The sequence below is a fragment of the Triturus cristatus genome, chromosome 7 (assembly GCF_964204655.1).
Source record: "Triturus cristatus chromosome 7, aTriCri1.1, whole genome shotgun sequence".
In the NCBI taxonomy this organism is placed as follows: Eukaryota; Metazoa; Chordata; class Amphibia; order Caudata; family Salamandridae; genus Triturus; species Triturus cristatus.
Genome location: NC_140590.1, coordinates 384,519,270 through 384,547,231, shown reverse-complemented (window position 1 = coordinate 384,547,231; position 27,962 = coordinate 384,519,270).

Below are 27,962 nucleotides of genomic sequence, written 5' to 3'. Positions count from 1 at the left end.
TCTGCGGCTGTTCTGGGGTTGCGGAGAGGCGTCATCAGCCATGGCATGTTGGGATAGCCAGAGTCCCCTACATGGAAACATCATGTGAAGAAGTGGGTCAGGAGATGCCGTAATATACAAAGATAGCGCTGAACACAGGACCAACAGAGTATACCCACCAACAAGACATGCTCGTTCCCCGTGCAGCTGCAGCATCATGTCTGGCACCCTGCTACGCCTCATGATGTATGCATCGTGTGCGGACCCTGGAAAACGGGCACAGACATGGGAAATCAGCATGTTAGCAAGACACACCACAAGGGCATTAATGGAGTGGTAATGTTTTCTGTTTCTATAGGCTACCTCCTGTGCCTGTGGTGGTACCAAAGCCACATGTGTCCCATCAATGGCCCCAATTACATGAGGCATCCCTCCCAGGGCATAGAACTCACCCTTGACACCTGTCAACTGCTCACGAGTGGGGAAATGGATGAAGTCATCCAGCTGCACCAACATGGCTTCTAGAACATTATGCAGGACACGGCTGAACATTGTCTGGGACATGCCACCGACATCAGCTATGGTCAATTGAAACGTGCCGGTGGCAAAAAAATGTAGGGCTGCCATCACCTTCATCTTGGGGGTCAGAGCTGTAGGATACCTGTGTTGTGGTTGGAGGTGTGGTGCAAGCCGGCAGGTCAAGTCCTCTATCAACTCTTGGGAGAAGCGGTATCTGCGTATGCAGTCATGTTCACGCATGGCATCCAGGTCTGGCATTCGTCTGGGGAGAGGCGGTGCCCTGCAGAGATTTGGAAGGAATAACGAAGAGTGAGTACATTACCACACCAATTTCACTGAGGTGAGCACATGTTCAACAGCTAATACACATCTGCTTAATACAGAGTCTGTGCTGTGCAATACATCCAGGACACGTAGGCCAGCCAGGTGATACTCCTACGAAGAGCCAGCCACAATAGTTGCATGGCAATGTTGACGTGACATGCCATTAAAATAGCTGTGGGCCAGTGTAAGTGAAAAGCCAGACACATTACATGAGTGACAGACATCCACATATCAGCATTTGAAGGATGTCATCTCATACAGACAGCTGGCGGGAGTCTAGACGCACAGGTCACATGTAATCTTGAAAAGGACAGATAACACACATTTCCATGAAGGGGTACATGTCAAAAACTGATGACACAGACATTGAGAGAATGCAGATATTGGCTCATGTCAGGGAGTCAACTTCGAACCATCATGACACATGTAACGTGTGAGTCCACATGTGGCATGGTGTGCATAAATGTGTGTCATGCACATATGCACACAGACACATGTTGGATGCTGCAACAGCAGATGGATTTGACGGAACACCAACGGAAAGCTCATGGGAACACATGACACACACTTGACATAGTCACATCGTGGCACACTGGGAGTCACATGTCAGGTGTAATTATCCGTGTACCTGGCATCAGGGGACAGTTGCGGGTGTTGCTGACTGTGCCATACCAGTGATGCAGTGCTTGACACGTGTGTCCTACATGCACACGTGCAAAGTGTGAATGGGAAGTGTGCCACGTAGTGCCCCATCACACATGACATGTGTAAACAGCTCATCACACATCTATTGTGCCACAACATGAGGAGACATGTGCCACATCACTGCCTGACACACCTAGGCCCTGCACATGAAGGACTGCACTGACAATGACTTGATGTACAGCCTTGTGCGAGTCTGACGCCTCCATTCCTTTCGTGTGCGCCTCCTATCACCAGTGTAAGCTGTGAAAGGCAGTACACACGCTCTGAGGGCGTGTGTAGGGCCCGTACTCACGCGTGTACGGCCCGTACACGTGTGAGTACGTGCCTAGCACTATAGTTGGGGGTACCGTAGGTCCTAGTGATACGGGCCGTACACGCGTGAGTACGGCCCGTATCACTAGGACCTACGGTAACCCCAACTATAGTGATACGGGCCGTACTCACGCGTGTACGGGCCGTACACGCGTGAGTACGGCCCGTATCACTATAGTTGGGGGTACCGTAGGTCCTAGTGATACGGGCCGTACACGCGTGAGTACGTGCCGATCACTATAGTTGGGGTTACCGTAGGTCCTAGTGATACGGGCCGTACTCACACGTGTACGGCCCATACATGTGTGAGGACGTGCCGATCACTATAGTTGGGGTTACCGTAGGTCCTAGTGATACGGGCCGTACTCACGCGTGTACGGGCCGTACACGCGTGAGTATGTGCCGATCATTATAGTTGGGGTTACCGTAGGTCCTAGTGATACGGGCCGTACTCACGCGTGTACGGGCCGTACACGCGTGAGTACGGCCCGTATCACTAGGACCTACGGTACCCCCATCTATAGTGATCGGCACGTACTCACGCGTGTACGGCCCGTACATGCGTGAGTACGGCCCGTATCACTAGGACCTACGGTAACCCCAACTATAGTGATAGGCACGTACTCACGCGTGTATGGCCCGTACACGCGTGAGTACGGCCCGTATCACTGTAGTGATGGTGCCCTAGGGGTACGTGTGAACGTGCCGTACCTGTGTGGGGATTTAAGAATTACAATGGGGACACATGAGGGACAAGTATTAGGGCCTAAATGCATGTTGGTTGTCATGGATACCGAGTTTCACGTTCAAAATTTAACATCATGTGGTCTGGAAAAATCAGTTGGCCACATTTAACATTGTTGCAAAGTGGTTGTTGACTTGACATGATGCTGCAAATTCGAAAGATGCAAAGGCTGTCACTAGTGTATGTTTAAAGGGATTGGAGGAAACGTAGGATGCAAATGAGTCTGACCAATCACTGTCCTCCTGTAAATGAAATAGGCCAGCAAGGCAGATATAAGGCAGCCAGAACCCATGAGAGGGCACTTGCCTGCACAACATGTCAGTCGATACCACTGCTGCTCTATTGTCTCCCTCTGGCACCCTGTCAAGGACTGTGGAGAGGGCCCAGTTTTTCACCCAGGAGGAGAACCAGGCCCTGCTGGATGTGATCCTCCCACAGTACCCCATGCTGTATGGTCGACCAGGGGAGCAGGTGAGTGCTGACTCCACTATCTTTGCCTGTGCACCTTTCTTGTGTCTGTCACTTCTGGCATTGTGGCCAGGTGTGACAGACATGCAATGTTGGTTGGAGTGTGTCCCGGGGGGGGGGGGTGGCTTATGTCTCTCATGCAGGGCTTGATGTAGTTCATGTGTGCACTCCTCACTTGCATTGTGCTTACTGTGACATTCACTGCATAGTGCATGGCACATTCCACCAGCCTAATCCTCTTGGGCATTCTTGTTCTATTGTCCTGCGCTGATTCAGTGGTCACCCCGGTGTGACAGGTGACTGCACCCACAGATGTGTGTGAGAGTTGAGTGGAGCTGTGGTGAGAGTGTCCAAATGATGTGTACGCCCCCTGGACATTGATGTGTGTGAATGTTTCTTGTCATGTGGTTGAGTGTCTATGTGGAGTATTGCACCACAGCTGCATGGAGGAGGCAACTGCTCAATCCATCTGATGTGTGAAGTAAGACGTGATGTGTGTCTGACTTGCTGAGCTAGCCCCACACCTGTGACCCCCCCTGGCAAGTGGCACATGTGCAGAGTGAGGTGTGCATCCGCAGTTGGCAATGGCAGGTGATTGATGTGTGCCAGTGTGTGTCTGTGTACTCTGCTGAGGTTTTGTCAGTGGCCTGGAGCATGTGACTGATTTTCGGTGCTGTCCATCAGCCTTGTGTTGCTTGGGATGCACAGTGTGTGCCATGATCAGGGATTGTTTCGCACCCCTCATGCCACCTGTGCACTTACTATGCCATGTTGTGCATTGGTGCGCCCACAGTGGAAAAAGTCCCTATGACTAAGGTGCTATTACTTGCCAGCATACTATGCCCTGTTCAACAAATCAAAGATGTTCAAATGTGTGTCTCTGTGACATGGTGCAGGTGTAGTGATGTTGTCCCACTTTGTCATACACACAGGTATCCCCCTAACACAAGGGGAAGATCTGGAAGGATGCCGTCAAGGCCGTGCAATCGGTGGAGGGTCGCAGGCGGCGCCTGCCACAAGTGAGGAAGAGATGGCAGGACATCCGGTGCTGGACCCGGAGGATCGCCCGGGTCATGCTGAAGGAGGAGGAGCCTCGCAAGCATGGCCGGCACCGGCGCCTGACCCACCAGATGCGGCGTGTCCTGGTGGTGGTCTTCCCTGACCTGGATGGGCTGATACGGGAGTTGCAGCAGCAGGAAGGGGGTAGGTACATGTGTGTTTGTTGTGTGTCGCCAGCTTTTGGATCTGCTCAGTCGCCTGGATACACTGCCAGGCTATATATGTGCAGTGCATATCCTGTTCCCCAAAGTCAACCTGCGCTGTTCTTCCTCCCTTCCCCTCCTTGACATGTGTTACCTGGTCTGTGTGTCATCACTATTGCACATGGTCATCTAGGCTGCCAGTTTATCAAGGTGCACACTGCTTTCAGCATCATGTGTGGGGGTGGTCTGCCTGTGCCCTGTCCTGTTTGGTCATTTGGGGGTGCTTAATTGTTGGCACTGATGCTGAGTCTCATCATAGGAGTGTGAGGGTTCAAATGAACAGACTTGCAGCATGCATTACCAATGTTGTGGCCTCAGACATGATGTGCATGAGTGGTACATATGCTTAGTGCCGGGACGGTTGCTCCTGTAACAGTCAGCTCATTCCAGGACCATGGAGCAGTGTGCACACTACAGTCCCCTGACACAGCCTGCCCTCATACTCATGTGTGTCATCCAACACTGTGCACATTCACTGTGGGTACATCATGGCTCTGCCTCCGTGGCATTGTTCCCTGGCCTAGGTAGTATTTTTCACATGTGTGATACATTTGTCCACTGGACAGGGATACACCAGTTTGCTTGTGCATACTCACACTGGGCAGTGCCTGTGTGGCTATTCACAACAATCTGTTGATGTTTGTTTGTGACCAATATGTTTTGCCAGCCCTACAAGGTGATGTCGTGTTAATGAAGCTAGTTTTCAAGCACAGTTATTGTAACCCTGAATAAGAGGTTTAACTTCTTGATCGGTATCAGTCACATTGACTCAGGTATGGGTGGGTGTTTGCGGGAGGGGCGTACATGTTCAACCCTGATGTTTCATTGCCAGTTCTGACTTGTGTGTGATGAGTCGCAGTACAGAAAGTCATCGTGCAGTGCCCCCGTGATGTTGGCCAGTGCTTAATGTTCGTGCGTCATTGCCAGTGTCAGTTTTTGACAATCATGTATCCTGGTTGTACATTTTTGCCACCTGTGTGTGGTTCAGATGCTACACAGTTGTGACTTTGTGTGATGACATCTGTGGGTACATTCTGGCTTGCCATGAGGGGGAACCCACAGTACAGCTAGGCTTTTTTGCTAAACAATTGCAGGCCCATTAGCTTATGTATTGTCCTGGGTGTGGACATATGTGCCACTCCAGATGACAGTCAGTAGGTCATATGTGTAGCCAACTGTGTTATCAGGTGACAAATTACATTATTCAAGTTGTTACTCAGAGAAAATGTCCATTGGCACTCACTACACCTGTCAACATGTCTCAATGTTTCATATGCGTGACCTTGTTGTTTTGTTGTGAAGGACAATGATGTGCCTGCATGACAGATGTCTCCCAAGGAAGTGCACAAGACACCACCTTTACACTTTCCAGGGACACGCTGGCACATTTTAAAGTAAGACACAGTTTGAACACAACTTGTTTGGAGTTCATACATATACATCTTCCCACAGTGTGCTAGCAATTGGGTTAGTCCTTGGTTGTTGCTTATACCTACTTACGAGAGTCAGTCATCCAGACCACCCTGGTGCCATGTATGTGTACTTACTGATACGCCATTTCTGCCTAACAGTGGCTGATTTGAATGAGTCTGGCAGCTCAGACAATGACTGTGTACATGTAGTTTGGTGTGCACCTCCTTGTGTGACTTCTGCTATACAGACACATGTGTGTTGTATTCACAGAGTGCCACATTCACACATGCTAGACATGTCCATTATGTAAAGGGTTGTGATTCTCCAGGAGTCACAATGTATTGCTTTGGGGTGTCAAAAGTACACACTGGTCTCTGAGTGTGGGGACACCTTCTGCATTGGCATGTGGTATTTGGCCTTGGGTGCGACAATACTGTTTGTTTCACAGTGAACAAGAGGTGGCATGCCTTCATAGTCTCGCTGTGCTCAACTGATCCCAGACACTAGCTTCTCATGATCTTGTGATTTCAAGTTATTTGCTGTTGTGTCCGAATTTTCTTTTTATCCAAGTGGCATGGTGGGTCAACCAACTGGGGAGTGCAGGGCTTACATATGTGGGGAGTATCCTAGATGTTACTCATGATGCCTTTCCTGATATGCAGTGTTGCCTATTTTGTTTGGACTCATGTGTCAGATGTATACAGGTGACTGATTTTTTCCTGTCTCTTCACCTTGCCCACAGCATCATCGGAGGACCCCGAGGGAGACACCGGCACGAACGTGGAGGAGGGATCGAGCAGTGGTGCCACCACTGCTGAGGAGTCGGAGGAATCTAGTGGCACGGAGGGCGAGTGATGCGGATGACCTGCCCAGTACCAACACTGACTACGAGGCAGACGGGTCTGAGGCTGAGCTCCCACAGGGGGCGGAGGCTGCTCCCACAGCTGAAAGCAGCAGTACTTCTCTCGCCGCCCCCTCCATTCCCATCACCGCCCTCCCACTTGCTCGGGTCCCTTCTGTCCGTGCTAGGCGACCACATGTCTTCTTCGTGCCAGGCACCGCACCCCCTACCCCTGTCCACCCTACTGCCTTCGCTGCCGAGTCTGTGGACATTCAGCGGCAGTTGCAAGTTGGGCAGACATCGATCCTGACTGTCCTCTATGGCCACACCAGACTGCTGACCCAGATGGTGTCGTACATAGAGGGCATGTCATCAGCGATGTCTGACCAACAGAGGTTGCTGAGGTCCCTGGACTCGACACTGACGGCAGTAGCGGATCACCTGCAGTGCAGCGTCCCCCCCCTACCCATGCCCCAGCCACAAGTCCCACAACCATGCCTGTCCCAGGAACACCAAGACATCCACACACACGCACCCCACCAGACAGTAGCAGCACACCACCACATAAGGGCAAGCGCACACCTCCTGACACGCACACTCAGGGGGAAGCAGGCACACCCACTGAGTCTGGGGCACACAGGCTGGCACGCAGCCACAGTCCTCGTCCACATGACTCACTCCCCAGTCCCTCCGATCTCACTCCCCTTGGCTCCCCTGCCCCAGATTTGGAGAAGGAGGCCCACTTTGCTGGGCTGCGCCTCAGCCCCACTAGTTCACCAGGACGCAAACAGTCAAGGCACTCCACGGGTAGGGGAGTTAAGTCCCTCAGCACGTCCACCACCTCCCCCAGTAGTGCTGCAACCCATCCCTCCGACCCCCCCCTCCTTGGGGCCTGTTTCTCCGGGTGCAGGGGAGACGCTTGAAGAACTGGCAGAAGTGTGCAGCGCCGAGCTCGCCTCCACCTTTGGCGCTGCCCCAACCCCTGTGGTGGAGTCGTCCGTCCCTGCACCCACCACACCTACCCTTCCCCCTCCTGTCCCTGCGGTGCCTGGTCCTTCCCCACATGATGCCCCCCCCCAACCCCCCCCCAGTCGACAACACAGTCTTGTGATGTGCCAAGGACTGATGATATGGACTGGCCATTGGCCTTTGTCAATAGTCTTGTTTACGCATTCTTATTTTCATGCTGAATAAAGCTTTTTATTTTTCGTTTGTAAAGTCTTGCATTTCAGGTATTGATGTTGATGCTGATGCTACAGGAGTTGGGGTTGTGGGCATGTGTTATGTTTCAGGGACATGTTGTACTCTGCTTCTCATGGGGTGGAACCTGGTATCTGCGTGCCATCACAAGGTCTCTGCAAAGATTATTTGCCGTGTATGCTCTTTGTGTTTGGAGACATTGTCCTAAGGAGTGTTCTTTCCTCTGTGTCACCTGACATCTCCCCTGCAGATAGTTGCATTATTGTTGTGTTGCCCTGTGTCTACATTTCCTTTGCTGGTGATGGATCCCTTCAACTCTGGCCATGCCTGCTCAGCAATGTGTCCGGCTGCATAGTCTGTGCCATCCTTGATACTCACTGTACTTGTGTTTAGAGTGTTTTGCCATGCCTTCATGGAGACATTGTCCCTTTTCCGCACAATGCATGTGTGTAATCCCAGCCTAGTACACATATGGTACTTGTCCTGCTGGGTATTTGAACACCTGACTCACAATTGTGGCCTTTGTATCTGTGGGAACTCCACCCGATTCCTTCCGTGACAGACAACATCTTGGTGGCTAGCCCAGCACCTGAACATTCCTATCAGTCCTGGGATGTGCGTGTCAGTGTGTGTTCTCTTTGGCTCTCTTAGTTTATTAGGCAGTGGCATGACTATACAGTCTTGTGGCATGATCTCAGTGTGTGTATTGTGCTGCATCTGCCAGGGGTGGTTATGCATGTGTTATTTGTCCTCACACCCACATGTGGTGTGTCATGCAGTGGGGGAAAGACATCCATCCTCCTGGGAGTGGGACACTGCTGTCAGTGATGTGTTGGTATGGCACTATCATCATTGTCCTAAGTTAGGGATACGTACATTCACCCATGGAGCTGTGGTATCTGATAATGATGTACACCCCCCATATCTCTGTCCACTGCTGGGAGACCTCTGCACCCACCCCCATGGCTCTGTCCACTGCTGGGAGTCCTCTGCACCCACCCCTCATATGTCTGTCCACTGCTGGGAGTCCTTTGCACCCACCCCTCATATGTCTGGGCACTGCTGGGGGTCCTCTGCACCCACCCCTCATATGTCTGGGCACTGCTGGGAGTGATAGGCACCCACATCTCATATGTCTGGGCACTGCTGGGAGTGATAGGCACCCACCTCTCATATGTCTGGGCACTGCTGGGAGTGATAGGCACCCACCCCTCATATGTCTGGGCACTGCTGGGAGTCATAGGCACCCACCCCTTATATGTCTGGGCACTGCCCGGGGTCCTCTGCACCCACCCCTCATATGTCTGGGCACTGCTGGGAGTGATAGGCACCCACCCCTCATATGTCTGGGCACTGCTGGGAGTGATAGGCACCCACCCCTCATATGTCTGGGCACTGCTGGGAGTGATGGGCACCCACCTCTCATATGTCTGGGCAATACTGGGAGTCCTCTGCACCCACCCCCATGGCTCTGTCCACTGCTGGGAGTCCTCTGCACCCACCCCTCATATGTCTGGGCACTGCTGGGAGTGATAGGCACCTACCCCTCATATGTCTGGGCACTGCTGGGAGTGATAGGCACCCACCCCTCATATGTCTGGGCACTGCTGGGAGTGATGGGCACCCACCCCTCATATGTCTGGGCACTGCTGGGAGTGATGGGCACCCACCCCTCATATGTCTGGGCACTGCTGGGAGTCCTCTGCACCCACCCCCATGGCTCTGTCCACTGCTGGGAGTCCTCTGCACCCACCCCTCATATGTCTGGGCACTGCTGGGAGTGATAGGCACCCACCCCTCATATGTCTGGCCACTGCTGGGAGTGATAGGCACCCACCCCTCATATGTCTGGGCACTTCTGGGGGCCCTCTGCACCCACCCCTCATATGTCTGGGCACTGCTGGGAGTGATAGGCACCCACCCCTCATATGTCTGGCCACTGCTGGGAGTGATAGGCACCCACCCCTCATATGTCTGGGCACTGCTGGGAGTCATAGGCACCCACCCCTCATATGTCTGGGCACTGCTGGGGGTCCTCTGCACCCACCCCTCATATGTCTGGACACTGCTGGGAGTGATAGACACCCACCCCTCATATGTCTGGGCACTGCTGGGAGTGATAGGCACACACCCCTCATATGTCTGGGCACTGCTGGGAGTCATAGGCACCCACCCCTCATATGTCTGGGCACTGCTGGGGGTCGTCTGCACCCACCCCTCATATGTCTGGGCACTGCTGGGGTCCTCTGGACCCACCCCTCATATGTCTGGGCACTGCTGGGAGTGATAGGCACCCACCCCTCATATGTCTGGGCACTGCTGGGAGTAATGGGCACCCACCCCTCATATGTCAGGGCACTGCTGGGAGTCCTCTGCACCCACCCCCATGGCTCTGTCCACTGCTGGGAGTCCTCTGCACCCACTCCTCATATGTCTGGGCACTGCTGGGAGTGATAGGCACCCACCCCTTATATGTCTGGGCACTGCTGGGAGTGATGGGCACCCACCCCTCATATGTCTGGGCACTGCTGGGAGTGATGGGCACCCACCCCTCATATGGCTGGGCACTGCTGGGAGTCCTCTGCACCCACCCCCATGGCTCTGTCCACTGCTGGGAGTCCTCTGCACCCACCCCTCATATGTCTGGGCACTGCTGGGGTCCTCTGCACCCACCCCTCATATGTCTGGGCACTGCTGGGAGTGATAGGCACCCACCCCTCATATGTCTGGGCACTGCTGGGAGTGATAGGCACCCACCCCTCATATGTCTGGGCACTGCTGGGAGTGATGGGCACCCACCCCTCATATGTCTGGGCACTGCTGGGAGTCCTCTGCACCCACCCCCATGGCTCTGTCCACTGCTGGGAGTCCTCTGCACCCACTCCTCATATGTCTGGGCACTGCTGGGAGTGATAGGCACCCACCCCTTATATGTCTGGGCACTGCTGGGAGTGATGGGCACCCACCCCTCATATGTCTGGGCACTGCTGGGAGTGATGGGCACCCACCCCTCATATGTCTGGGCACTGCTTGGAGTCCTCTGCACCCACCCCCATGGCTCTGTCCACTGCTGGGAGTCCTCTGCACCCACCCCTCATATGTCTGGGCACTGCTGGGAGTGATGGGCACCCACCCCTCATATGTCTGGGCACTGCTGGGAGTGATAGGCACCCACCCCTCATATGTCTGGGCACTGTTGGGAGTGATGGGCACCCACCCCTCATATGTCTGGGCACTGCTGGGAGTGATAGGCACCCACACCTCATATGTCTGGGCACTGCTGGGAGTGATAGGCACCCACCCCTCATATGTCTGGGCAATGCTGGGAGTGATAGGCACCCACTCCTCATATGTCTGGGCACTGCTGGTATTCCTCTGCACCCACCCACCCACTTGCGCCCTTGCTGTGGTACACTGCTGTAGTGGCCATACACCACCCCCAATTTACAGCTGATGTGCTGCACCAGGCCGTACACCTGCATCCGTGCCGTGTGTACGCCTTGTATCCACCATGTTATGGGGCTGTAGGGGTACGCACCCACACCTCATATGTCTGGGCACTGCTGGGAGTGATAGGCACCCACCCCTCATATGTCTGGGCAATGCTGGGAGTGATAGGCACCCACTCCTCATATGTCTGGGCACTGCTGGTATTCCTCTGCACCCACCCACCCACTTGCGCCCTTGCTGTGGTACACTGCTGTAGTGGCCATACACCACCCCCAATTTACAGCTGATGTGCTGCACCAGGCCGTACACCTGCATCCGTGGCGTGTGTACGCCTTGTATCCACCATGTTATGGGGCTGTAGGGGTACGCGTGGTACAGCCCGTACCCACGCTCTGGGGGCGTGGGAACGGTCCATACACGCGTACCCCTACATCACTAATACAATGGTGGTACGGACCGTACACACGCCCCCCAGAGCGTGTGTACGGTCCGTACCACCATTGTAGTGGTGATGTAGGGGTACGCGTGTATGGACCGTACCCTCGCCCCCAGAGCTTGGGTAGGGTCTGTACACGCGTACCCCTACATCACCACTACTATGGTGGTACGGACCGTACCCACGCCCCCCAGAGCGTGGGTACGGTCCGTACACGCGTACCCCTACATCACCACTACAATGGTGGTACGGACCGTACTCACGCCCCCCAGAGCGTGGGTACGGTCCGTACCACCATTGTAGTGGTGATGGAGGGGTACGTGTGTACGGACCGTACCCACGCCCCCAGAGCGTGGGTACGGTCCGTACACGCGTACCCCTACATCACCACTACAATGGTGGTACGGACCGTACCCACGCCCCCTAGAGCGTGGGTACGGTCTGTACCACCATTGTAGTGGTGATGTAGGGGTACGCATGTACGGACCATACCCACGCTCTGGGGGGCGTGGGTATGGTCCGTACTACCATAGTAGTGGTGATGTAGGGGTACGCGTGTACGGACCGTACCCACACTTTGGGGACGTGGGTACGGTCCGTACCACCATTGTAGTGGTGATGTAGGGGTACGCGTGTACGGACCGTACCCACGCTCTGGGGGGCGTGGGTACGGTCCGTACCATCATAGTAGTGGTGATGTAGGGGTACGCGTGTACGGAGCGTACCCACGCTCTGAGGGGCGTGGGTACATCCCGTACCACCATTATGGTGGTGACGGGTACGCGTCCATGTCCATTTCCATTGTGGCGGGACGTGGGATTGGTGGACATGCCCCCCGAAGTGACCAGACCATGGAGGTAATTAATGTGCAGGTTGTATTTGTATTTTGTGGGGTGTGGGTTATGTTTCCTGCCCCTTGCACCCCCCCCCCTTTGCCCCTGGGGGTTTTCTGACCTTCTGCGGCGTCTGCGTCAGTTTCTGAACACGAGGTCGTAGGCTATGAGGGCCGGGATGACGCGTAGGTTGGGGTCCATCGCTGTCCGTCACGTACCGGTGCTCCTTGTTCGCGTCGTCCTCAATTTCCCGGCAGTTTTTGGCTACCGTAAAAAATGCTACGTGCGGAGTGACGTAGGCACGAATCGTACTTGCTGGTCCGTAAAACGCTGCCTGACTCCGTCCGGACGTCGCGTATGCGCCGTCCAGAATCAGATTTGTATGTATTTTTTTGCCGGTCAGTTTTTTTTACGACTCGTACGGAAATTGTGTTTCTGTGCGAATCGTACTTGCGAGTTTGTAAGGTGTTTTTCCCGGGTACGAGTCAGACGGAGAAAACGCTCCGTACGACCATTCGTACCCGTCTTTTAACGGATCGGAATCGGCACCCAAGTGTTGGAGAACAAGGAGGTATATTACAATAAAAGTAATTACGAAAGCATTCACAACACAATTCTAGTAATAAACAACATTGACATCGAATGATGGAGGGACAAAATGGTGAATTACAGTATAAGTAAAGATGAAGGACCAAACACTACTAAATTATTTAAACAAAATTAAGAGTATATCCAAAGGTACTCCAAATTTAAACATGTATAAAACGTATATTTCAAAGATATAAGATTTGAGGCAAAATAGCGGCCCCAGTATTCAGAACATAAAGACATGACTGGAATGTTTAAACGCAAGGATAAAGGTATATTTGAAGGAATTAAGAATGTAAGACACAATTAAGGCCACAGTTGGCAAAATATAACAGGAATTTAGAGGTACATGCATAATTGGTCTAGTGACAGGGCTAAAAAATAAATGTGTGTAGTGAAATTGTAGGATATCCAATACAGAAATAAAGGATGGACATGGTCAACTATAAAATTGGCAATTATGCAGAGCCCTGCATTTGATTAGTGGATGAAACAGGCAAAGAGGCAAGTGAAAGAGAATAGAGATGAAATTACAGGATCAGCAGTTGGTAAAACGTCTGAGAGGATATAAATGTTTATTCACTTTGAACAGATTTCTAGAGGTCTTAGGGTGTTCCAGTTCCTTTTTATGATTTTACATATTTTATTGTTGGAGGGACCCGCCATAAATTTTACCAATGGTGTCCTCCACTGTAAATTACTCTGCAAGCTAACTGGAGCCTAATCAAAAAACTCTTCCCATTTTCAACCTCTCCAGACATGTCCTTACACCCCAAGAGATCTCAACACCAGACCTCATCCCACCCGAATACCGACTGACTTCATTATGGATCTCTTACAAATTGCCCTCAGTAACAACTATTTTCTTTACAAGGATACTTTCTACTTACAGGTCATGGGAGTTTCTATGGGAGCATGTTTTGCTACAAACTTTGCCATTCTTTACATATACAACCTTGAAAAAACCAAGATCTTGACTCCTGCTAACTCTTTTGTGGAAAAGATTATATTTTGGCGTCGCAACATCGACAATATCCTGTTACTCTGGAAAGGAAACTCTGAAACCCTACAATCCTTTCTGAAATGACTACATGCCTGTCAACCACATCTTAAATTTACAGCAGATCCTAAAGAAAATAATCCCCCTTTTCTGCATTTGACACTTCAGGTAGAGGATGACAAAATAGGTACCTCTCTCTTCCGGAAACCCACTGAGCGCAATACACAATTACTATACTCTAGTTACCATCCATGGGGCCAACGTGACGGTTTACCATTTGGACAGTGTTTCTGCATTCCGGATTTTGTAAATGGAGGAAGGATTATTTCTGGGAAGCTGATATACTCTCGGAGAAACTAATCCTACACAGCTACCCCAGAAAGCTGGTCACCAGAGTACGCAAACGTGACTGGTATAACCACAGGGAAACTTTGTTTACACCAAAGGAGAAACATAAGAACACACGCATCCCATTTGTGTCGACCTTTAGTCCCTCCAGAAATAAGATATGTAAAATCATTAAAAGGAACCGGAATACCCTGAAGACTCTAGAAATCTTTCAAGAACCACCACTATATTCTTACCGGAGAAAAGCAGACCAGGGTAACTCTATTACATCTACTTGGGGTCTACCTCCGATTCTGTGTCATTACAAATTCCAGAGATATGTGGCATGCCCCCTGACGGCCAACACCAAAGAGTTCAAAGTGAATGAACATTCATGTACACTCAGAAGTTTCACTAACTGTAGATCCTGTAATGTCATCTATGCCATACGCTCACCGTGTGATTTCATTAAGTAGGGCAGACCACACAGATGGCAAAAGACCGTATATTTCAACACAAGGGCTGAATCAGATGTAAAGTACAGAATGCCCCCTTGGTTACACACTTCCTTGAACACAGCCATGGCGAAACAGATTTTATATGGCAAATCATTGACCAACCTACATTGCCACTAAGGGGTGGGAACTTGCTACAACTATTAAACAGGTGTGAATGCCGATGGATAGCCCTTGGACTTAACACTTTGGATCAGTGGAAACAACACCATAATAGGTTAGACTTCGTACTCTCTCCTATGTGGTTCTGCATCTCTGTTACTAGCCAGCTTCTCTTTCACTTGCCTCTTTGCCTGTTTCATCCAATAGGCAAATGCAGGGCCCTGCATAATTGCCAATTTTATAATTTGCCATGTGCCCCCTTTATTTCTGTATTCAGCATGTCGGGCGGTCCCATTGTCTGATAGGGTGCATCCACCCGCCATCCTAATCAGGCCCTAAGTCCTCAGTAATGGGGAATTTGGGCTACTGCATAATAATTTACACAGGTCTCCCAAAAAAGCTCCAAGACAGACTGTAAAGGCTATAAAACGTGTTGTGCACCAAATTTTGGAAATGCAACCTCACCGAACCAGCCATAAACACACTCTTGACTTCTACTGTAGTTGAGGTTAAAATACAAGATACTCTGGCGGTGCGTGTCGTGGGGTTGTGGCCAAGCCCTGTGCCCTATTCCCTGAGGGTGGTCAATCCCTCACCATGTACAATCCTTTTTTGTTTTTAATTGTTTTCTTAATTCCGCAGGACTCTTATGAGAGTTACTCTAGCCAGCGTGTCCGCCTGTTCTCTCACAACACTTTTTCAGGAGCACAAGTTTCCACACAGGCTCCAGAGAATCCTGCAGGATCTTGGTGGCCTGAATTTTTTTTTTTTCAAATTAGACCCCAGGTGGCTCATGGACCTCCCACACAAGGGCTAATCCATTAGCGTATATCCCATCCTCGCTCTTATACCGTAATTATTTTTATTTTTCAGGACACAGAGACAGGGTCCCTGAACCCAGTAATGGAGCCACAACATGGTGGCAAGACCATTTATTTTGCTTTGCCTGCTCGCACTATCTTCACCATATCCCCATATCTAGTCTTAGCTGTCATTCTGTGGAGCAGTCATCCTTGGAGTTTTCAGTACTGCTGGTGGGACATGACTTGTAAAGGAATTGTCAATGCATTTCAATTGTTTAGATCTTTTGCAGGCACCTTTGCCATTAAATTTCACCAAGGACACGGCACATTTCACCTAACCTTTGCAGATGGGCAACATTTGTACAGTCTAACACATAAAGCATCTAGGAGAAACCAAACCTATGCCCCTGATAGGGTGGCAAATGCATTTTGAGAGTTCTGTCCCCATCATAAAAATTATGTAATATTTACTTGGTAGCAGCACAGCACTGCAGATACATTCAATATAGGAGACTTCAACCAGGAGTTTTTCAAACACTGAATCATTAATGGGGACCTACTGCCAATAGATCTTTGTTTCCTGTTCAAACTCACACTTGCCCCACTTTTAGAGGATCCTCTTGTTATAGATATGTCCTTAAACATTGGTCACATTTATGCCTTTTCTCCATGTGTCATGATTTCCAGATGCCTGGCTCAGATTCTTAGGCAAGAGGCCTTGGTGATTTAATTTTCCCATTCGGGATGACCGGGCCTTGTTCCAGTCGCTCCTCAAAATGGTAATAGATATTCCTGTATTGCTTCTATTTCACCCCCATCTCCTCTAAAAGCCCCACAACAAGAGTCACAATATGATCCTAGCTACTAATCTACAGCTTATAACTTTGAAACTTTCAAGTCTCTTAGGTCAGCAACAAGCCTTTTACTAGCCATATAAAATCTTCCAGGGCCCTGGGTAACATTGAGTTGGTTGTTGTGTGGAAAGGAATCACTACCTTATTTTAGCAAATTCCCATTCAGTTCTGAATTCTCTTGCCTCCTTGGCACCTCAAGACAAGTCTTTCAAGACTTAATGACTACAGATCAGACCTGGCACTGAGGTTTTTAGGACAATTGGATAGGGAAACATCCTTTAGTCTGTAAATTGCTGATAAGCATCATATATTCCACACTCCAAACTTTGTTATTCCTCAACATGGGATGTCAAACTAATTTTACAATTGTTCCAAACATGGCTGATAATGACTCTGTGGTATTGGAAAACTAGATGCACTAATCTGCTTGAATTCCTTTTGAAAAAGTCTCAAATGATAGAGCTATATTTTTTTCTACAAGGTATTATTCTTCTTTCAAGAGTGTTTGTAAAGGTGATGTAATGGAAGTAATGACATCAGTAGACCGTGAAATGTTGAAGTTAGAATGTGAGAAATGACAGTTGGAGAAATCATTCGCATGGCAGACACAGAGTGCTTGGCCACATAATAAAGGAGCTTATTTAACTTCCATTTGTGTGCGTGTTACTACACAAAATCGGCAGTGAGTTGCGCCCAACCTTATTCACGAACCATTGTATGCCTAGCCGGTGTTTCTTGGCGAACCTCTTTGATTTTGACGAGGAGCTTTGAATGAGCTTCTGACCTAAATGTGCAGCTGAAGAGATTGTGAAGGCCGGTGTCTCGTTGAGAAGATCTTTTGTAGCGGTGCTACCCATGATCGGCAGGGGAGTTTCGAGGAGAGATGCTTGGGAGCTACTCGGCTAGTGCGCTGGTCCGAGCATAGTGCACATGCATTCTGCATGCCACCCTTTTCCAGAAACCACTGCCTGGAGTTATTGGAGTTATCAGAAGGTGCTTGCTCATCAGGTGACCTTTACATTGGGATGTTTTGGAGTGGTGAGCACGGAGGAGTTTTAGAGTTGTGGAGGCCGTTTTTCTGCAGTGAGTGATTTTCCTCATGTGCAGGTGTACTGTCTTGTGCTGAGGCAGGGAACTGTGGTGAGTGCACATGCTGTGCTTTGAAAGGCACCAACTGCCTATTGAGCATTCTTTTGTTTAATTTATTAGTCAATTAAAACCATAAACAAAATCACACGGTTAAAAAGTACATAATGAATAAAAAATAAAATGGATGAAAAACGGGTATGTCATACAGCTAGTACAACCTCGACTCTTCACACTACATACCCTTTGCTTTCTTCAACTTTTCTTCCTGGACATTTTAGTCGGGATACCAACACTAATCTATGTTAGATAAAAAGTGACTAAACATGAATCATTCGTTACCCTGACGTCTAAAAAAGCAAACTTTCTGCACAGATAACTAAAATGTCCCTTAAGTAAATTTATATATATAATTAAAATGCCTATAAGCAGGACTAAGAAAGTATGAATATGGTGCCAGAGGGACTGTGAAACCCACTATTAAAAACAATTATACAAATATTCACATCATTAAGAATACAGAAATAGATAAAATAGTTATCTGAGTCTAATGGGATAGGGACCTACTAGTTACTCCAGTATTGGAGCTTTCACAGATTCACATGCCTGAATCATTCCCCGTCGTCGAGATGGGAGTCTCTGGTACATAAAAAAGCATTGCTTAGTAGTATAGCAAACTGAAAAAAGGCCTAGGCCCATTTTCCTTTGCAACCCATAACCTTCGTTATGTAAAAAAGGACTAAACTTGTCCCTGAACCAATCAGAGCCTCTCACCCTCTAGAACACTCCTGAGAGAACCTTCTGCCCCTCAGATTTTCTACCGCACGTTGTGCTAGGGAGTCTCCTTTGAGCTCTGCTCAAATTCTACAGTTGGTTCTAGATTGAGGAGATTTTTCAACTGATTTTTCTACATCATCTTTTGGAGAATGGCTGATAAGGAGAAGAAGGGCTTGTTTAGAGCCTGTGCCACCTGTTCAAAGAAGAGGTTATATACTGACGATCCTCATAAAGATTGTATATACTGCCTTTACCCACACCACCAGGCGAAGGAGTGTAAGATATGTCGTACCTTTTCTAATAAGACTCTGAGGGATCGTGAAGGTAGACTGTTAATTTGGCTCCAAAAACTTAAGACCAGGAAGGACGTCGTGTCTAGTGACAGTGATGAGGCGTCAACTGTTTCAAGGAGGTCTCAGAAGAGAGGTAGGTCTCCTCAGGCTCATACCTCAGGGGAGAAACCTGAGAAGGCTCTTAAAAAGATCACATCTGGGTCTTCAGAGCGCAGTCCCTCAAAATCTCCACAAATTAAGGAAAGGGAGAGTAAGGGTCATGCTTCATGGGTAAAGCATTCAAAGAAGACAAGTTCAGAGCCTTCAAAATCACCCCTTAAAATTAAACATACGCTTAAAAAGCCAGCTTCTACTTCGCCTGAGGAGAAATTAGAAAAATCTGCATCGTCGACAGGATCGTTGACGAAGAAAGTAGCGTCGACGACGAAGAAAAGTGAGATAAAGGTCATTATTAAACTTGTACCCTCGATGCCATCGTCGACGGCAGTGTCGACGACGAGAGCGTCGACGACGACAGTGACGACGACCACAACTGCGTCGTCGACGACAGTGACAAATGCATCGTCAACAACGACAACGATGACTACAGCGTCGATGGCGGCATCGGCGATGACGGTGTCGTCGGCGGTTACTATGGCAATCTCTTCGACGGGCTCGTCGACGAGGGAAAAACCCCCAGAAAAACGGGATTTTGCCAGGAAAAGAAGGATTACCCCGGACATTACGTCTCCTAGTAAGGTAACGCCTCTGGTTCCATCCCACTTGTTGGAGGAGGAGGACTCGCAGGAGGATGATAATGAGGGTCCTTTTGGTTATGCAAGTAGCCCCTCTCAGTTACATGTTAAATGTCAGGAAGATGACTGGGAGGATGATTATGGTGGTTATCAGGACCGCCCCCGACAACATGATCAGGAAGAGATGGTGAGTGTTCCAGCTTCTCTACTGACGGATTTGCAGTTCATGTTGGACGACTATAAGAGGAGGCATCCTTTACCTCATTCTACCCAAAGGATTCTAGTGGCTACGTCGCACTCTGTTCCGTGTACACCGATGCGAAGACAAGAGGTACCGGTTCCTGTGCCAATATCACCATTGCCGCAACCGGTTCTAGACACATCTGACGATGAGGAGCAGGAGGAGGGGGAGATAACAGAACCTAGTAAGGAATTGGATGATTATCTGATTCCGTCCCCTTCATCTCCTTTACCGAGGCCTGTGGATTCCCCTCCGGAGGACATTGGAGGATTCCATAATCTGATGGAGAGAGCCGCGCAGAGATTTGCGCTCAATATGTCATCGGATAAAGCAGAATGTTATTTATATGATTTCAAAGAGCCGTTTCGCAAGACGGTTAGATCTCTTCCAATTGTGAGTCATCTATGGGAGGAAGGTCTCAAAGTTATGGAGACGCCGGCAATGGTTACTCCAGTTCTTGCTAGACTGGACAAAAAATACAAAGCGCCTTCGGATGCTCCGGCTTGTTTATTAGGTCACCCCAAACCGGACTCCGTTATAACTCAAGCGGCGCAACAAAAATCAAGGAATCCGTCTGCTCCAATTTCAGCGCCACCAGACAGAGAGGGTAGGCGCTTGGATAATGCAGGGAAGCGGTTTTCGTCCCTGTCTGCCCTTCTGGTCAAAGCGGCAAATGCCCTAGCCATCCTGGGCAGGTATGATAGGAAAATGTGGTGCGACCTATCACCATACATGGACAGCGTACCTGAGGCTGACAGACAAGAAGCCAGGAGAATCCTCCAAGAAGGTGAAAGGACTTCGGCTGAAGTCATAGATTGCGCAATGGACTTTGCGACCACGGCCTTCAGATCTTTGGGAGGAGTGGCTGTTTTACGCAGACAAGGATCGTTGAGAGCAACATCTTTTAGGCCTGAAGTCCAGAATAAGATCTTGGATCTTCCGTTCAATGGAGAAGATCTGTTTGGGAAGCATGTTGATGAGGCCTTACAGAGTATCAAGAAGGATACGGAAACAGAGAAATCTCTGGGAACATTACAATATAGAAAAGTTCCTTTTCGTGGCTCAAGAGGTAGGGGCCAAACCTCTTATAGAGGGGGTTATCAACAAGGCCGGTATTCTTCCTACTCCACATCATCTCAGCCATATCGTCAACAATATTCACAGAGACAAACAGGAGGTTTCGCAAAATCTACTCCTAGAGGTCGAGGAGGTCGACAAGGGAAAGACACCACAGGCAATGACAGTCTGGTGACACCTATTCCTCATATGTTGCATATTCCCCTGGGTGGAAGAATTTCCTATCATCTTCAAAATTGGCAGCAAATAACGACGGACCAATGGGTCCTCAACATAATACAATTCGGTCATACTCTAGAGTTTCTGGAAATTCCCCCTTGTACACCATCAAGATATCACGAGGTCAAGTATTTACATCAGATGCGTCAAGAAATTCGGACAATGCTCCGAAAGGGAGCAATAGAACCGGTACCGAATTCCCAAAGAGGAAGGGGATTTTATTCCCAGTTTTTTCTGATCAAGATAAACATTCTTCAATGGCGCCCCATTTTGGATCTCAGATCCCTAAATACTTACCTCAAGGATCAATCCTTCAGAATGATCTCCCTCCAGGATATTCTGCTGCTATTAAACCCAGGGGATTATATGACCAAACTGGACTTACGAGATGCGTATTTTCATATCCCAAACTATCCTTCACACAGGCAGTACCTTCGGTTCGTGGTGGCCGAAGATCATTACCAATTCAAGGTGCTTCCTTTTGGTCTGAAATCAGCCCCGAGGATTTTTACAAAATGCCTGGCTCCAGTGGCAGCGGTTCTAAGGAGACAGAAAGTGTTTCCTTACCTCGACGACTGGCTAGTCAAGGCTCCATCGGCAGCGTCAGCCCGGTTGTCAACAGGGGCTTGCGTAGAACTATTTGCCAGATTAGGCCTCACTCTAAACGAGAAGTCAACTCTGCAACCGTCAAGAAATATCACTTTCTTGGGAGCAATTCTGGATACGGAGGTAAACAGAGCGTTCCCCTCCGAGGAAAGACAGCGGGGAATAATATCTCTATCCCAGGCGTTTATAAAAAGAAGGTCTCTTTCAGTACGCAAGTACAAGTCATTGCTGGGAACGATGTCATCTTGCATTCCCCTCGTACCTTTCTGCAGACTACGGATGCGTCTGTTACAAGAGCAGCTGGATCTTCAGTGGCATCAAGCAACAGGATCCTTCGAAGATATACTCAAAGTGACGCCGATCATGATCCACGCGGCAACATGGTGGATCCGGAATCGAAACATCTCGCAGGGTCTTTCTTTTCTGACTCAACCAGCTCCTTTAGTGGTTGCGACAGATGCATCCTTGGAAGGCTGGGGAGCATTCCTTCAGGATCTGCAGGTCAGCGGTCGCTGGAAATTGAAAGAACAGCAATTGCATATCAACCTCTTGGAGCTCAGAGCCATCCGCTTAGCATTGTTGGCGTTCCTGCCAATGATTCAAGGTGCAGCCGTGTTGGTAAGAACAGACAACACAACAGCAATGCACTACTTGAACAAACAGGAAGGAACAACATCACTCTCTCTGTCTCGCGAAGCCCAGTTGATATGGGAATGGGCTCTACGACACGAAGTATCCATTACAGTGGAACATCTTCCAGGGGACCAGAACACCAAGGCGGATACTCTAAGCAGATTAAAGTCTGTCTGCCACGAATGGGAGATCGTCAACGAGGTTTTGAGCAACATCTTCCAAAACTGGGGAACTCCGACAGTAGACCTCTTCGCGACAAAGGAGAACAAGAAATGCCAGTTCTTCGCAAGCTGGCTTCCCCAACGGGGATCTTGGGGGAATGCGTTTTTGATGGCATGGTCAGGCATCTTTGCCTACGCCTTTCCTCCAATTCCCCTCCTGCTGCACGTTCTTATGAAGATCAAGAAAGAACCATGCAGAATAATCCTGATAGCTCCGTGGTGGCCCAGACAGCATTGGTTTGCGGAGCTTCTCCTACTGTCAGAGGAGCGCCCGATTTGCCTGCAGCCGATACCGTCTCTTCTGACGATGTGCCAGGGGGAAGTTCTTCATCCGGATCCGAAATCTCTGCATTTAGCAGCCTGGCTCCTGAATACTGCGAATTTCAACATCTGAACATCCCTACAGAGTGCAGGGAGATTCTATCTAGAGCCAGAGCGGATAGTACAAACAAAACATACCAGATGAAGTGGAAGAGGTTCTGTTTATGGTGCAAAAGGTCTAACATTCATCCATTGCTTTCACAAGCTCACGAGATTATTCCATACATCTTGCTTTTGGCTAAGTCAGGTTTAGCTCATGCATCTATAAAGGTACACCTAGCTGCAATTTCACGCTTCAGAAGAACTGCCTCTGGTCCGTCTCTGTGGTCTGCTAGAGTCATCAAACAATTTATGAAAGGACTGTTCCGAGTTTTCCCTCCAATAAAACCTCCACCACCTCTCTGGCAATTGAACGTTGTTCTTTCCCAGTTAATGAAACAGCCCTTTGAGCCAATTCACAGGGCAGAGCTGAAATTTCTATCGTGGAAAGTTGCGCTTCTCATTGCGCTCACTTCAGCCAGGAGATTGGGAGAGATTCAGGTTCTCACGGTCCAGGAGCCTTTCTTGCAATTTAAAGAGGACAGAATAATACTCAGGACTAATCCAAGATTTATTCCAAAAGTTGCAACTGACTTTCATCTGAACGAACCATTAATTCTCAAACGATTTTTTCCACAACCATCAACAGCGGCGGAAAGAGCTCTCCACTCGCTGGATGTCCAGCGTTTTTTGAAGTTCTATTTGCAGAAAACTAAGCCTTTCCGCAAGTCTTCACAACTTTTTGTTGCCTTTAGCGCACCCAGAAAGGGTTTCCCTTTGTCAAAAAGGGGTATTGCCAGATGGATTTCCAGTGCCATAGAGTATTGTCATCAGGCAGCTGGTCCACCTCTGAATGCACGAGTCCGTGCACATTCGACAAGAGCAGTCTCCACCTCTACTGCTCTATTTGCAGGAGTACCGATCCAGGATATCTGCAGGGCGGCGACCTGGACGAGTACGCACACCTTCACCAGGCATTACTGCTTGGATGCGGCCACAGGAAGAGATGTGGCGTTGGGAGAAGCGGTGCTGAGGAACCTTATCCAGTAACGGTGAGCCTTCTCTACCATCCCTCCTTCCTTTATTGTCTACTTTTGCTCATTTTATTGTTGTTTATTGTATTGGATGCTATTTGCAAGGGGTTTTGGATATGTGGAATTTGGTTTTACAGATACCATCTTTATCACGCTATATATGTTCCCTTGTTTCAGGTTCTGGGTAACAAAAAATGTGCATTTATTTACTGCTCGCTATTCTGATTCAGGCATGTGAATCTATGAAAGCTCCAATACTGGAGTAAGAAAACAAGTTACTTACCTGTAACTGTAGTTCTCCAGTATTGGACCTTTCATAGATTCACATGCAACCCACCCTCCTGCCCTGAGAGGCTCACCTCGGATTTAGCACAAAGGGTGCTATTGCACAAGTGCAAGAAAAATCTGAGGGGCAGAAGGTTCTCTCAGGAGTGTTCTAGAGGGTGAGAGGCTCTGATTGGTTCAGGGACAAGTTTAGTCCTTTTTTACATAACAAAGGTTATGGGTTGCAAAGGAAAATGGGCTTAGGCCTTTTTTCAGTTTGCTATACTTCTAAGCAATGCTTTTTTATGTACCGGAGACTCCCGTCTCGACGACGGGGAATGATTCAGGCATGTGAATCTATGAAAGGTCCAATACTGGAGAACTACAGTTACAGGTAAGTAACTTGTTTTTTTTCATTCCCTAGCAGCCCGTCCTTCACATTTTCTGTGCGTGCTCAGTTAACATTAAAAGTTTTCGAGTTATTACAACTTAGAATTACATTCAGGGACCACCTCCAGATTACACATCGCATATCCTATTAGCTGATCATTTTCTTAAAACTGGTCAATAACTGAGTCAGTTTAATGTTCAGCATGGTGTTGAGTGGGTCCATGGACTCCACCAGTGCATGCATGCAGGACCTAATTCCCCGTTCAAGGAACTCCCGCCTTAATAGAGCTCTTCGTTGAACCATCAAAGCAGGACAAACAGACAATGTGAAGCAGAGATTCAGCCCCCTGGTGTCATAGACGGCAGGACTGGTCTTCACTTTGACCGGGCATCCTCCATTTTGGCATGAGGTCTAGCGGGGGTATTTCTCCAAATCTTAGGGCCAAAAATGACTGTTTGATCTTCCGGTGGTACAGTGCAGCTAGCAAGTCTGACTCTCTTAGAGTGGAATACGATTTCAACACCAGCCACCCATGGCGACGTTTTGACAGGGTATCTTTGTCTGCCATCCAACTTTGCAGTTTTGTAGATTTATTTACAAGCTTCTTAAAGATTTGCCCAGAGATATTAGAGTTCCAAAGGTCACCCAGAACAAGCGTCGTAATACTGTTTTCTAAAAAAGTCTTGTAAGCACAGTTGCCCCTTTGCAAGTTAATTTCCAGAGTGTTTTCTGCTGCTGCTCGCAAGTTATAACATAGCTTTACAAACGCCGTTGGCCTAGCGAGTGTCTGTTTTGTAAGCAGAAATTCTAGCCGGGTTTGCGCTGGAGAAGCCGACTTGTGGAGCCTAAAAATTTGTTTATAGGCTCTTATCAGTTTTTCTAACAAAAGAGCATCATCGCCCAACATAATCTCCATTCCATATGCAAGGGTTGGCAACAGTTTGGCTTTCAGAACTGATCCCATGGGCTTTAGATCGTGACCTTTAATAGATCTGGCCAGTGATGAGAAGCCGTAATTAAGGGCCTGCGCTTTAGCCCTAATCGCCTTCTTCTGGGAAACAAAGGAGGAATTTGCGTCTATTTTCACTCCTAGGTATACGTAGAGTTTGACCTCCACAATTTTGTTTCCGTTAATAACCCATTTTTGATTTGTCTTGACGGGACGATTGCACACCATCACACTTGTTTTAAAAAAAATTATTTCCAGGCCGTTCTTTTCAGTGTAAGCTCCCGGCGTGTTGAGCAGCCTTTGGAGTCCTATTTGCATGTTGCTGAACAACACCAGGTCATCTGCATAGAGGATATGTGACAATTATTTGCCTCTTACAGATGGAGCGTGGGCAATCTGTTTGCCAAGCTCAGTGGAAAGATCTGCCAAAAATAAGTTAAAAAGGAAGGGGGTTAGGACGCAGCCCTGTTTTACGTCTAAAGTTGTTTGGACCTTCCTTGATACGCAAGAACCGTCTCCGACCAGGTGTCGGAATACACTAGCCTAATTGCTTGTAGGATGCTTGATGGGATGCCCCCTTGCTGAAGCTTAGCCCATAATTTGTCCCGAGGGACACCATCAAAAGCTGCTTTAAAGTCAACAAAAGACACACAATTGATGGACGGAATGCAGAACAAATCAAAACATTCACCCCCAGTCAAGAAAAATGGGTTAAATCCATCATTCTTTTGCTCACCATGCCACCCCAGTTTAGACCTGGCCATATACAAATCAGTATTGACCCTGTGCCTCATGGGAACAGTCCAGCCCGAACTGCCAAGCCAGATCCTCCCTGGACCGGAAAAAGCATCCTAGGACCGGTTTCAGGGTTTCACCCCTCTTCAGCCAGGATAGCTTGACGCCAGGGGCACAGTGAGCCCAGGACCCACGTCTGGGCATACCTGGCGCACTTAGGGCGAGAAAGCAAAAGACACACAATTGATGGACGAATGCAGAACAAATCAAAACATTCACCCCCAGTCAAGAGATCTGGGTTAAATCCATCATTCTTTTGCTCACCATGCCACCCCAGTTTAGACCTGGTCATATGCAAATCAGTCTTGACCCTGTGCCTCATGGGAACAGTCCAGCCCGAACTGCGAAGCCAGGTCCTCCCTGGACCGGAAACAAGCATCCTAGGACCGGTTTCAGGGTTTCACCCCTCTTCAGCCAGGATAGCTTGACTCCAGTGGCACAGTGAGCCCAAGACCCACGTCTGGGCATACTGGCGCACTTAGGGCGGGAAAGCAAAAGACACACAATTGATGGACGGAATGCAGAACAAATCAAAACATTCACCCCCAGTCAAGAGATCTGGGTTAAATCCATCATTCTTTTGCTCACCATGCCACCCTAGTTTAGACCTGGCCATATGCAATCAGTCTTGGCCCTGTGCCTCATGGGAACAGTCCAGGCTGAACTGCCAAGCCAGGTCCTCCCTGGACCGGAAACAAGCACCCTAGGACCGGTTTCAGGGTTTCACCCCTTGTCAGCCAAGATAGCTTGACTCCAGTGGCACAGTGAGCCCAGGACCCACGTCTGAGCATACCTGGCGCACTTAGGGCGAGAAAGCAAAAGACACACAATTGATGGACGGAATGCAGAACAAATCAAAACATTCACCCCCAGTCAAGAGATCTGGGTTTAATGCATCATTCTTTTGCTCACCATGCCACCCCAGTTTAGACCTGGCCAAAGCATAAGCAAAGGGGTGTCCTGGTTGCTTTCGCTCTATTTCTGATTAGACTCAGGGCCATAAGGTTGGTTAAAGTACCATGGCCCCTTTGGAAGCCAGTTTGATTTAGGAGAATTCTACCATTGCCATGCGCCCAAAACTCCAGATCGTGGAGTATTAACGTTGAAAAATATTTTAACTCAACATCCATCAGTGCTATTAGCCTATAGTTGTTAGGTGAACAAACTAGGCCTTTTTTGAAAATGGGATGAAGGATGGAGCCCCTCCAGCTATCGGGAATAACATTGTTTTCCAAATTAAATTGAACATTAATGCTAGGAAACAACCCATTTTTGGGAAAGATGTTTGAATAAAGCCTGTGGTAACCCATTTGGATCAGAAGCACAGCTGGCCCGGGACTTTTTGATGACCATCTCTACTTCAGCTGCTATAATTTTCTGCTGTACCACAGTGGTTTTATTAGGGCAGAATGTACTAGCGGGATGAATTAAATCGCTCTTGAAATGTGACTCTAAATAATTTACCCAGTCTGTCTCACTGATATTAGCATTATTTGCAGCTGCAGAGCCTTTCTCGTTCCGATTTATTATATACCAAAATCTTTTCGAGTCATGCATTTTAGAGGCATGTTGTAACTGAGCCCATAGTGTTTCCTGTTTTGCTTGT